The 12500-nt window shown below is 43.9% G+C and overlaps 1 protein-coding gene across 2 annotated transcripts in view; it reads left to right on the forward strand.

Annotated features, from left to right (window-relative positions):
• The first annotated feature begins 3027 nt into the window (after nt 1-3027).
• The window catches only part of nrip1b (nuclear receptor interacting protein 1b), a 27137-nt gene continuing 17664 nt past the window's right edge, over nt 3028-12500 (forward strand). The window contains exons 1-2 of one of the 2 annotated variants that reach the window (XM_083697237.1): nt 3028-3248; nt 6904-6989. The gene's annotated coding sequence lies outside the window, so the exon portion shown is untranslated. The remainder of the gene's footprint in view (nt 3249-6903; nt 6990-12500) is intronic. The other variant, XM_083697238.1, reaches the window with a different exon arrangement.

The following is a 12500-nucleotide window of genomic DNA, read 5'->3' on the forward strand; positions in this document are numbered from 1 at the left end:
CTATCAAAGACGCCAGTGGATATAACATGTTTTCATTTTGTGGGGGGAGAATTCAAAGAATTATCTGGAACATCTGGATGTTTCTTTTGCATGTCTGTCACAATGTTATATCATCTCGGTCTGTTTATTTTGAGGCTTGGCTTTCTCTTTCCGGTCTTTTGTTTGTTGCACCAATAAAGTCAGTTTAACTTGTTAGAGTAATCCACTCATTGTGTGGCCTTGGACCGTAGAGATTGGACGACTAGAAAGGACGTCACTTTCTAGGTCAGGATTTGTTGGAGGCTAAACAGATCATTCAGTTGGTCAAACTTTCAATCATTTCAAATTAATTAAATACTGATGCTGTAGGCCAGAGTCAGTGTGTGTGTGTGTGTGTGCGTGCGTGTGCGTGCGTGCGTGCGTGCGTGCGTGCGTGCGTGCGTGCGTGCGTGCGTGCGTGTGTGTGTGTCAGCAACTATGTACCCTCCATGTTGGATAGAAAAAGTGATTTTCAGTTGAAAAATAAATAAAGATCAATATTCCCATGCCCAGACTGTTGCACTCTTGTGGCCAAAGGTTAAAGTACAGTTCTATCTATTCTAGTTCTATACATGGTACTGTCACAACCATTCTTTACTCATTCCAGTCCAAAGGTTGCAGTATAGTGTGACTTCCAACAGTCCTCCTATCCCAGTTTGCACCTGCTTGCCTCAAGAGCCCCTCCCTCGGCTCCAAACCTTGGGATAGGTTTTGGCTGAAATTGGGGAGGTCAAAGGTTGAGGGTTAATGTCTGCTGACACTCTGTCTCTCTCTCTCTCTGAGACAATCAGGCGTCTGAATCTAAACTCTACTCTGTTTGCAGTATCGAGTCAGGAGACCAGTAGTTGAACTGACCTTTGCTCTGGGATTCATATATTTTCCATGTATTTTATATTGGAATGTTCAGTGGAATGAAATTGCATAAAAAGCTATTTTTGGGGCTGGGGGTTGGATTATTTAATTCCTGGATGAAAAAATATATAATCTCCAGTGTATCTCAATCCAAAGATTCAGATGATAATCTGCCCCAGTAACCGCTCACTGAACCCTTGCTCATGTAGAAGGTGAATCAGAGTTGAATGGCTATTTGCAAGTATTTTATGGATCAAAAATTCCATGCTTGAGACTTGGAAATAACTGTGTTTACGAAACAATTAGTCATTTTGACATTGGCTTTGGCAGTAGTTTTAGTTTTAATTAGTAGATGAGTCAGCAGTTTGTTAATTAGAGAAAGATACAGACAATTCAGGATGGGGATACTAATGATCTTTATTAGATTTATATATATATATATATTTACTTTGTCTCCCCCCCAAATCTACTAGGTTTTAGTGTTGTGTGTAGGCAGTGTAGGGTGTTAACAAGATTCTAAATAGTGTGTCCTGTAAAACATCAGAGTGCATTTAAAATGGCTTTTAAACGCTTGTTAACCTGACCTCTTAAATGTGCCATGCTTTCTTGTCTTTTCTGTCTTTTGTTGTTTGCCACACTTCCATTAACATTGCTGTTACCCTGATGGCTGCATTGACTGACCTAACCCCACCTAACCCCACCTGAAAATGTTTCATGCAAAGCATAATACAGTATATGTCACCAGATCCTTTATTTTGTCTATGATCCTTTTCAGAATTACTGTGTTACACTTAGACTTCTGAATGCCCTGCAAAACAGCCACAGGCTTTCCTTTCCTGAGGTCAAAGGTGGAAGTTCCATGAACCACATTTCTGTGAAAAGCCTGGGAGCAAAGGTCAGGGAGTTCTTGTGGGGGAAGGAATGAAAGAGAGGATATTGTATCTCCATTCATGTGGCATTGGAGGTCAAGGTTCAAAGATGAAGGGTCATTTGAGTTCAGAGGTTACAAGGCGAGATACCATTTAAATTGCTGAGCCAATGTACTTTGGTAACCTACAGGCTGGTCTCAAAAGCCAGACAGAGGAATGTAGATGTACGGAAAGCTTAGAAACAAAACAAACTATTATGTTTTAACAAAGTATGTTTACAGAATATTTTGTATGTGTCGTATCAGTCAGACAATGACAATAAAATGTCAACTGAGCGAAATAAAGAGTTTTATGAATGTCAATTTGGTCTGAACTTTGGTCAGAGTCCTATATTAACCTCGGTTATACTGTAAATGCAAATTAAAGCTAACACACATTGTGTACAATGACCTTGAAGCACTATCCAATTTAACTGACTGACAAGTTGAGTGTCAGATCTGTTTACACAACTGACAATGAATTAAATTACTGTTTAACCATTGTGGTGACTTGGTCTTGTTATGAGACACCGTAGGAATCTGGATCTGGAGCAGCGGGAATGAGGGAGAGAACTGCCCCCTTGTTTTCAGAAGGAGAATAAAAAGGAACTCTGAGAGAGGGATGGGCAGAAGTAGGTTATGTTGTTATGTTCTTATTCATGAGAGAACACTGATGTTCCCCAGGTCCTCAGAGACATTTTGTTCAAGGCCACACAGAGACTGAAGACTGTAGGCCATTCGAGTTGATACTAGAGATTATCACAAGATGTCAGTGAAAAAAGAAGGCATACAAATGCATCTGCTTGGGCTACTGTGCATGAACTGCAAGCCTGTCTACAAAAAAACAACTGATAGTGCTCATTTTCAAGTCCACCAACTTTCCTTTCATTATTTTCCATCTATCAGAATATATTATGTTCAGTTTTCTCTAGGCCCAGAGACAACATTTTAAGAAATTGTGTGTTTTCATGTATTATGCTTATTGGAATATTGCATAATGTCCTCCATTCTTGATTCACATTGCAATCTATGTAACGGTTTGTAATATGTATAGACACAAAGAAGACCAACTCTATAATCTATATTATAATACTTTTGATCAAGTCTTATGATTTGGAGAACCTCACGGATAGGTTGGCAGAGCCACGGCTCCTTTAAGGGTGGTGTCAGCGGCGGAGGAGGAGTGTCTCTGCTGAGGTCTCGAGAGCGAGGGGATTCCGAGAATAAACAACCCCGTCAGACTCGACTACAGGTCTCGGACCCGGATCACTTCGATCCAAACCCGAGGCGTTTTGGAATAAATCTTACATTTTTTATCTTTTTTTTTTTTTTTTTTTTTTTAACTTTACGCGCGTTAGAGAAATGAGACCTTTTCACCGAGTCTAACCGAAGGATTTCCTCCTGTCGAATAATGATGCGCCTTTTTGGTTGAGTGAGGTCCACTGCCAGCGGGGTAGACAAACCGAAGCAGGTACGTGCTAAATTGAATGTTCAGAATAGGCTGTGAAATGATTATGAGTCTGTAAAATCCATAAGAGCAGGATTGGGGTTAGCTGTCATGGATTGTACATGTTTACAGCATATATTTATGACATTGAATGTGTGTCTCGAGCCCAGTTTCGGGGCGCATACGGGTGTTCAGCGGTGTGAAAACGCTGCGTAAAGAAGTCTGAATAAATCACCATGTCTGTGCCGTGGTGGTGTCGTTTCCATTTTGTTAAATAGCATCATACATTAGTCAGCTTGAGAATCGTTCAATAACCTGAAAAACGCAACGCCACGCACAGACATTTTCCATCTAGGCTACTTGCTATTGAGAGCACCAATGTTTTGTTTGTCGCCAATATCGAATGCATCTAATAGGGATGATGTTCTGCTCCCGCTGCTACTGTCATTCAGAAAGCTATTTGTTGTCGGTGATCTGTTATCAATAAACGTTACAATGTTGTCGCACTGTTTTCTCTACGTTTTAGATTAGAAATTATTTAGCTAGGCCACAAACATCTCTCCTCCGTCTCATTATAATCTGCATTGAGTAAAGCTGTGACTACTACTGTAAAGAAATGTACTGCTGTACCATCACCAGCTCACAAAATGAGGATTGAATGAATAGTGTGTTTGTGAGTATTATCGATAGGCCTATTGATATTATGTGTCAGCGTCCCTTATGAATAGTGTATTCATCATGGCTTCAGTCCAGAGTTTGTATTGTAAGCAATTATAATGGATGCATTACAATGTTTCATTAGTTAATCAGGATTCACCAATGTTGTTGTTGATTCTCAGCGGACCTTTTTTTGCTTCCTTGTTCCTTGTCAAAGGTGAGACATTTTGTTTGTGGAATTGCATAAGCCAAAGGTTTATTCAGCATGGTTATCTATGGCATATTGTGTTGTCTAGTACATTTCTACGCAGAAAATGCTAGTGTTAACACTACTGCTTTTATTTTTGGATGAGTTGTTCTCTCCCCCACATGGCATCTTCTCTATGTATACAATTTCAAGATCTAAGCAGCCTAAAGACAAGTGACACATAGAATGTTTGAACGGTTCTAGTGTTTGGAGCAATAATTATGAGATGCCCTGGCCTATTGCCTCATTTGACCATGGGGTCACTGGAGCGACAAAAGGTCAGGGGCTGAAGGTTGGGGGAGTCACAGGGGAGAGGGCACGACCACACTGTTAGTTCAGGTGCGTTTAGTCGGGTTCACTACATTTCCCTGTAACAACAAACCTGTTTGCTTATATTGATTTGTAACACATCAGCACATTTATAGGTGTGTTACTTTTCACCAAACTTGGATTAGGCTCGTAGAAGAATTAGGCTCGTAGAAGAAGTCAAACTTTTGAGAAATATATAAATACTTTGTCTGTCAGGGGGTCTGCTTTTTATCCATCCTTTTGTCAAGTGTTTAAGCTGCTAAATTATTTGACCTGAACTTGCACAGGATGTTCAAGGTATCTGACTTTGTCCTCTGTTGCCATAGATAACTAAAACCTCCACATAAAACTTTGAGTAGTAGGCCTACTTCAATAATCTTACTTCATTGAGCTACTGCACTGGACAAATCATGTGTTGTTTTTGCCGTCTGTCTTCCAGGGAGCTTCTGGTGAGTGATGTAGCCAGGAGCCAGCCACAGAATCAGAGTATATTCAAATGGCAGAACGCAAATGATGTTAGGTCTGCTGAATAGTCACAAGACTGGACTCTGTACCCTGGTCTCACATCCAAGTTGTGTTGTCCTGTGAGGACAACTCTGCCACAGAAATACCCCAGTTGGTATATTAACTGTAAAGAAAATTTCACAATTTTAGAGGAATCTTTTATTTGATATTTGCTCAGGGTGGGTGTGGATGTGGATGTGGTGGGTGTGTGTGTTAAGGTTTTATTAATGCTGAGACACTGAAACAAGCTACCTGTGTTTGGATTACAGTCAGTCTCAAGTGTCAGGACAGTGTAAGGTCATTTGTCAACAATCTGATCAAAGTAAACTACCTGATATGACAGGTGTCATGGCATATTCATGATAGCCCTGTGTAGGATTCATGATAGCCCTGTGTAGGATTCATGATAGTCTTGTGTAGGCCTCATGATAGTCTTGTGTAGGCCTCATGATAGTCTTGTGTAGGCCTCATGATAGTCTTGTGTAGGTAGCTCTGATAGTCTTGTGTAGGTAGCTCTGATAGTCTTGTGTAGGCCTCATCACCCTGCGTTCTGAGTCGAGTGCTTACAGTGGTGTTTACTCAAGGGTTTTTGTGTTGTAATAGATACAAAAATGAGATGCATTTTCTGACCTCTTTGAGAGAGAGGTAAAAATTCAGTGTTCTGTCTATCATGCTTTCACATAATCAATCACCTCAGCTCTTGTATCTACTTCAATCTGGAGACGGGAGAGGGAACCAAAGTCAATGGGACTCATTTTGATGACAAGGCAGGAGCAGCTAAATGCGTCTTTATTGCTGTTGCTCCTGGAGGCAGGCTGGAATGACGAAATGGAGGGATGAAAGATGGACGCTGTTGCAGCCCCAGAGATACTGGCCCTGGCTCATCTGTTGAATGACTTTCACCCCCCCCGTCCCCGTCCCCGTCCCCATCCCCTCAACCCTCACCCTGTCTTTGGTGCAGTGACAGGCCTCTCAATTATCGCCACCAATTGATTGTTACTGATTGCGATTGAGGTGAATTATTTAGTCTTTGCTGAAATCACTCACAGAGTCCACCCAGGAGAGATGCAGGTCAGATAAATTAAGCATATCGCCCACACAAAGCACCGCCCCCATTTAAAAAAGAAAAAAAAAACAACAGCTGTGGAACCTAACTGTGCCGATCAATGAAACAGAGCAATGAGAGCACAGCACTATCTTGTACTGTCATACAGGCCTATTATCATACAGGCATTGTTTCTGTAGCCTCACTGATACATTTTGATCTAAAGGCCATGTTGTAGTCTCAAGGACCCCAGAACCTACAGGGTGATGTGAGTAGACCTGACTACTCTCCCTGGCTGGGTTGGTGTGGTCACAACAGAGTTGACTCTCCTCCCTCCTTCTGAAGCATAGCTGGTGCCCCCAGGCTCTGGAGGTGCAGCAGGAGGGTTTCTCCCTCTGTGTGCTACTGCAGCACTGGCAGTTAGACATGGCTGGGGGTCTCTCTCGTCTCTATCACAAGCAGGCCAATGTCACTGCCATGATAGTGGGGTTGCAGTGCACTCCACACAAGGAACAGGAAGAGACCTGCATGCACATAGTTCCAACCCCTACACACATTTTTCAAATGCCACTACTCGCATTGTTTCATAAAGTAGGCTCAACACAAGTAGGTTACTGATGTGCAGGGGATTCTGTGTGTGTTTAGAAAGTGTTAGAAATGCAAGCAGGAGGATGCAAATATATTTTAGAGCAATAAATGGCCTTGAAATGGGTAAGATAAGTCTCTTTGTTTAACCTGTGACATGCCAACCTTTTGTAAATACTTCCCTGTCTGTGTGTTCCTGAGTGCTCTGAAGAGCACAGAGGGTAGAGGTTTCACACAACAGGTCACAAAGTCCAATTAAAATGCCTGAAACGCAGCAGGATTTTTTGCGGACTAAGGCAGATGGTTACTCAACTGTGTCTTGTTTTAACCAGGTAATGTTGAGGGAGAGAGAGCTGGGGAGAAGCCGGGGCTAAGTGAAAATGCCACTCATTCCTGACGAGTCCCTGGCCTTGTGAAGGTTAGTGGCTTGTCTTTGTAAGCTGAGGGATTGATGCATGAGCCTGTCTGGCGGAGAATTCAAAGTCCAAGGCCGTCGCAGCAGCTCCCCCCCCCCCCCCCAACCCCCAGCCTATCACAGGGGCCCGTCCTTCCTAACTTCTTAGCAGCCTGTCCTTTTGGGAACCTTGAGCAGCCCCGGCAAGGACACAGCGTCTGGTGCAGTAAGCCTGTGCAGAGGGGGAGGCTTTACGTAACGCTCTGCTTTATACATGGGCGTATGACTTCCCTGACATCGAACGGCGCAGAGCAACGCACAACGCACAGACCCCCCCCCACCCCCCTCCCCCCCTCCCGGACAAGGAGTGGGTAGAGAGATCCCGGCAACTTAATTATATCTTTCTCTTTTAAAAGCTTTCGTTTGAAATTAAATTTTCCCAGGCAATTAACTAAAGAGAGTTTTCAGAATTTATGAATGAATGATGGATATATTGCACAGGAAGACAGGAGAGGAAAGGGGGGGGGGGATTGCATATGCTGTGTATGTGCTGTAGGATGTGTCTGTGAGATTTATTTCCCCCCTAAGAAGGGTCGCATTCGGGAAAATTAAAGCGGTGTAAAACTTTGTCCTTACAGTCGCTGTAATACTCAACCAAGAGTACTGTATACTACAGCGCAATAGACAGCGGTCAGTATTTATTATTGTTGTATATGTAAACACACGTGCACAGACACACACTCACACACACACACAGTCTTGTTTGCATCTGTCGGCAGACTGAAATCTGAGTCATATGGCTTTGCAACGGAGGAGAAAACCGGACGGCCAAGTTCAAAAGGAGGATCATGACATCACAGTGACTGTTTGCGGGAGCTGGGATTTCCCCAGTCATGAGACACACATCCTTTCAGTGTGTGAAAACAATAACCTGATCCTTATTTTGTGCTATAAGGCACCAGCATTTCTACAGCTTGAACTGTAATTGTATAACTTTTGGGAGGTTTTTTTGGGGGGGGCTTTTAGTGATGAGCTGAGCTGTTGCTGGGCAACAGGGGACCTTGTGCGGGTGGCAGTGGAGAGTAGGGTACTAGAGAGAGAGAGAGAGAGCAACACTGCATGGTGTTGTTACGGAGAGCGATGTCATACCTCTCATATGGTCTGACATCTCAGCTACTGTTTGTGATTTTCTTCCTCCGTGTTTTTTTTTCTTTTCGTCGATGCTATGCTTTGTTTTGATGTATTGAGGACCTACATGTTGCTTGCTTGGGCACATCAACTGAAATATGGTAATTGGTGGCCTTTCCGTTGGAGATGAAGGGTAATGATATGATAATGCTGTCATCCTGTACATGTTGATGAGGGGTTAGTAAACAGACAGAGAGAGCTGTGTGGTAGAGAGAGAGCCAGAGATTTCCCAGAAGTCATGTTATGAGACGCCCAATCAAGGGCGCGAGGCCATGCGAGAGAGAGGAGGATGACTGGAGGCAACTCTATGACCTATTACTTAGGGAAAATGGACTGGTGACCAGAAGATTGCTGGCTCATACTCCGCTTGCTTCTCCACTGCCCTTGAGCAAAGGCAATTAACCTGGATTCCCCCAGTAAATATCCAGCCGTAGAAATGAAAAAAAAAAAAAAAAAAAAGATGTGCAAGACTGATAACCATGTAAGTGACTTTGAATAAAAGTGTCCACTAAGCAGGGAGATTAATAATGTTAATAGAATCACTGCCTGTGTTCTTCAGTGATCTTCCTAGTGTAGCGTAGCTCTCCTCCTCCTCCTCCCTCTCTCCCCCCCTCCCTCTGGCATTAAGACCAGAGCGTGACCTTGACCTGATTGCTGAGGAGGCTTTTTAAGTAACTCTCCAGAAGGAGATCCAGCCCAACATAAAAAGTCCTTATGTGACTAAGAGGGCAGGGCCGGGCGGTGGGGTTGGATGTCTCATGCAAAGCATGCAGCTTGGGGGGGGGGGGGGGGGGGGTGTTTGTTGTTCAATTGGCCAATCAGTCCAAGGTCAACAGGGTTCCAACAGGGTTAGGGGTGTGTCAAACTCCCATGCATGGCCTCCATAGCGCTCAGATGGCTTCTGTCCTGTCATTATCTGAGTTTGAAACAACGGCCCACAAGTGGTCCTGTGTCATTGAGATGACGGGTCATGCAGGTTTGGTCATCGTCTCAACCCTCAATCACTGATACCAGGATACGTCGGCTGAAGGTCAGTCCATGACTAACGTGATTCATGTGGTGAACGAGCTGGCTGCTAGGATTCATGTTATTGCACTCGCCTTGAGTCAGTCCCCAGCTGCTGCCCTACGCTTTTACACTGTACCTGCTCCCTCTCTGTTTATAGCAGACTGATCCAGAGTATTTTTACTACTCAGTCCTGGTAGTATTTTTTGCCCCTCCGATGTATTTACCATATGTGCTCAGTAAGTAAGTTACTTGATCCTTGCGTGTTAACATCACATTAACACATTCAGATGAAACTCTGTGATTTCCATGAAGTGTGTAATGATATATTAGACAGCAATCTCACACTGCCTCTCTACCCTTTTCTATACCTTAAATATAGCCTACTTTAGATAGATAGTCCTGCAAGGTTAGTATAGTCAGTGATGGTAGATTAGACTTGGATCAAATGCTGGCTTTTATTTGTAAGCCAAATGCTTTTTATAGGACAAAGGAAGCATTATTAGTTCAAAGTAAAAGAAAAATATGTTCTGGTATAGCTGATGTCTGTTTTCAGAGGTAATCAAAGGAAATCTTAATATTTTAGTAACATTGATGGTGTAGTTTCGGAGTTTAATCTTGGTGTTTTTATAAAAATTTGTAGTTTAAGCCATGTGGAATGTTTACATGCAGAGGAGTTAACCAACAGCTTTTAGAACTGTTTGCATGTCAGAGTTCAGCACAGTGCTACAGAAGCTCATTGCTTGTCTAACTACATTTCAGGGGATGCGGCTAGCACAAGACTAGCTAAGTATATTTAAGACAGGGAACTAGTAGTAGTAGTAGAGTAGATGATGCTAACATATCGCGTGTGTAACACACACAAGTCGTTTCCACACACCTGGGGTTTAGTACAAGAGAGAGCTGTGTAACTGTGTTTACACGTCTGGGGCTGGAGCTGGCACAGGAGCCAGACTACTGTGGTTTAGCTGGGGCCTCTTTCTTTCTAAGCCACCTGCCCTTCCATTCAGCACTGACCTTGGTGGTTATGAGGAGGCAGGGCCTGACCTACATCCACCCCAAACAGGTTTGTGTCGTTCCACTTGGTCTTTTTACTGGAGCCTCCACCAAAGACTGCCAGATAAAGACATCTGACACCAATTTTCTCTCTAGAATAGGACCATTTCCTCTGTTCTAGTCTGATTTGCCCTAACCGATTTCTATCAAAGATATGGTGATACTCTATTTTTGCTGGGTGTCTTGTTGTGTTTTGGTCTTTTTGCACTGTTTGTTTTTAGTTTTTTTTAGCCGGGTGAGGCGGTAGAGGAAAGTGGGGCAGCAGGCTTCATGACTTGTGTCTCTGAGGCAACATCAGGTCTGTGCACAGTAGGTCAATATTAGCACGCAGAGGCTTAGCACTCACTGCCGAAAGTTTAGCAGCAGGTCACCCCCCCCCCCTGCTTTTAAAGTAGAATGTCAGGCAATGGCTAATGCAATTCAGAACGCATGCAACCACATGGCGCAGTAACCACGCTGCTGCATATACTGGAACTGTATAACCCTCGTCTATCGATGGCCTGGGCCCAATCAATATGTTTGATGAATATCCGTTAGTGCCTTGTGAAAACTAATTATCACGTTACCAGGGATCAAACTTAGGGTCACACTCAGGGACAAGAGAATGCACTCTCACGTTATCTGCAAATGTCGCCAATCGTGGACCATTGCTAATGCAGGGAAGGATTAAGTAACCAACGCATGAGTGAATTCGGCTTAATGAAGTTGCGTGTGTGTGTGTACGTGCGTGTTGGAGATATCATGAGCTGTCCTGACCTGTAGTGACATTCATGTGACAGTGTCATGCAAAGCTTTACGGCAGGCTGACTCAACTCCCTCTAAAATCTCCCTAGCCCCTGAAATGCAGATGGGTTTTCTTGTTGGATGGCATGTCAACCCTTTATGGGTGTTAAATGAGTGTAAGAACAAGTTTTGGGATCCCATTTAGCATTCTGAGTAAAAGATGAGGTAATGTTCACCTCCTCAGTAGGGGGTGGGGGGGAGTGTGAAGGCGGTAGACTGGTATTTAGCCCGGGAGCAGTTGTTGAACCAAGGCGTGGGAGGATTTCACTGTACATACAGGCCAGCTGATAAGGGTCACTACCATTCAAAGGCCACAAGAGCGTGATCTTGGGAACGCTGGGGCTCAGGGGGGTAGTCTCTATCTCTTTCTTCCTTTGTCTCCCTCTCTCTCTCTTTTCTTTCTCTCTGTCTCCCTCGATCATACTCTGCAGAACTCCTCGCACGGTCTCTGGGAGAAGGGAAGAAAAGTGGGTCAGGGCGACCTATTTTTTCCCACAGTTCACAGAGGCAGAGGGTGGCGGAGTTATCGTCAGTTAGACGAGGAGCAGGGCTTGATGAGGAGGCAGGGCCTTGTCGAGAGACGCAGCCACTCAGAACTGGGTCAGCGGCAGAGGCTACATCTTGTAAACGGCTTGTCATACTGGGGAGAAAAGCTGCAAATGAACCATAGATTATACGCCCCAAGCTGAGCGCTGAGGTCTCTCCTCACTCCCCAGCCCCACATCACACACACACACACACACACACACACACACACACACACACACACAGGCCCTACAGTACTGCAGGAGTCTCTGAAGTACTGCCACCTCCTCAGACTCAGTAATAGCGTTTGATTACTGCAGTCAGAACTGACGAGCTCAAAGCCAAGCCGCACAACTCCTAAGAAATGAAGCCCTGTATATTTTCTCCCTCTGACCTCCAGTTATTATTTTCTAAAGATCTACTATCTTATAACACATTTTCTCCCAGATTTGCTTTCCCTAATGAAATCGTTTTTTTCGAATGATTTATATTTAGGTCAGGTTATTTACAGTTGCCCATGTTCAATGGTAGCTCTAGCTCAGGACTGGCCCGATGGGGGAATAACTGGCAAACATACAGGGAGAAGTTGTCAGCTGGTTTCCTTGTTATGTAATGTGTTATTTTGGTAAGTGAAGCATATAGATGGTTCTTGGTGATGCACAAGACACACCCGCCTCTACCCCACCATTCTAGCTCGTCTTGGTGAGCCTCCAAGGATGTATGCTCTGTGTAAATGATCCTCTCGTCTGACATCATCATCATCTGACGTGCAAGGCAACCCCCATCTCGATTCTACACAGGCTAAATTAAGAAGACCATTGATGTTATGTGAGATTGACTAGTTAGCACCACGTTGATCCCTGTCATATCCCCATTAAGCCCTAGGGGAGAGATACTACAGCCGCTATATGTCTTTTTGGTATTGATTTCAGTAGGCCTACACTAATTTTAAATCCCCTTACAGTATATCTCCTCATG

The sequence above is a fragment of the Argentina silus genome (assembly GCF_951799395.1).
Source record: "Argentina silus genome assembly, chromosome: 2".
Lineage (NCBI taxonomy): Eukaryota > Metazoa > Chordata > Actinopteri > Argentiniformes > Argentinidae > Argentina > Argentina silus.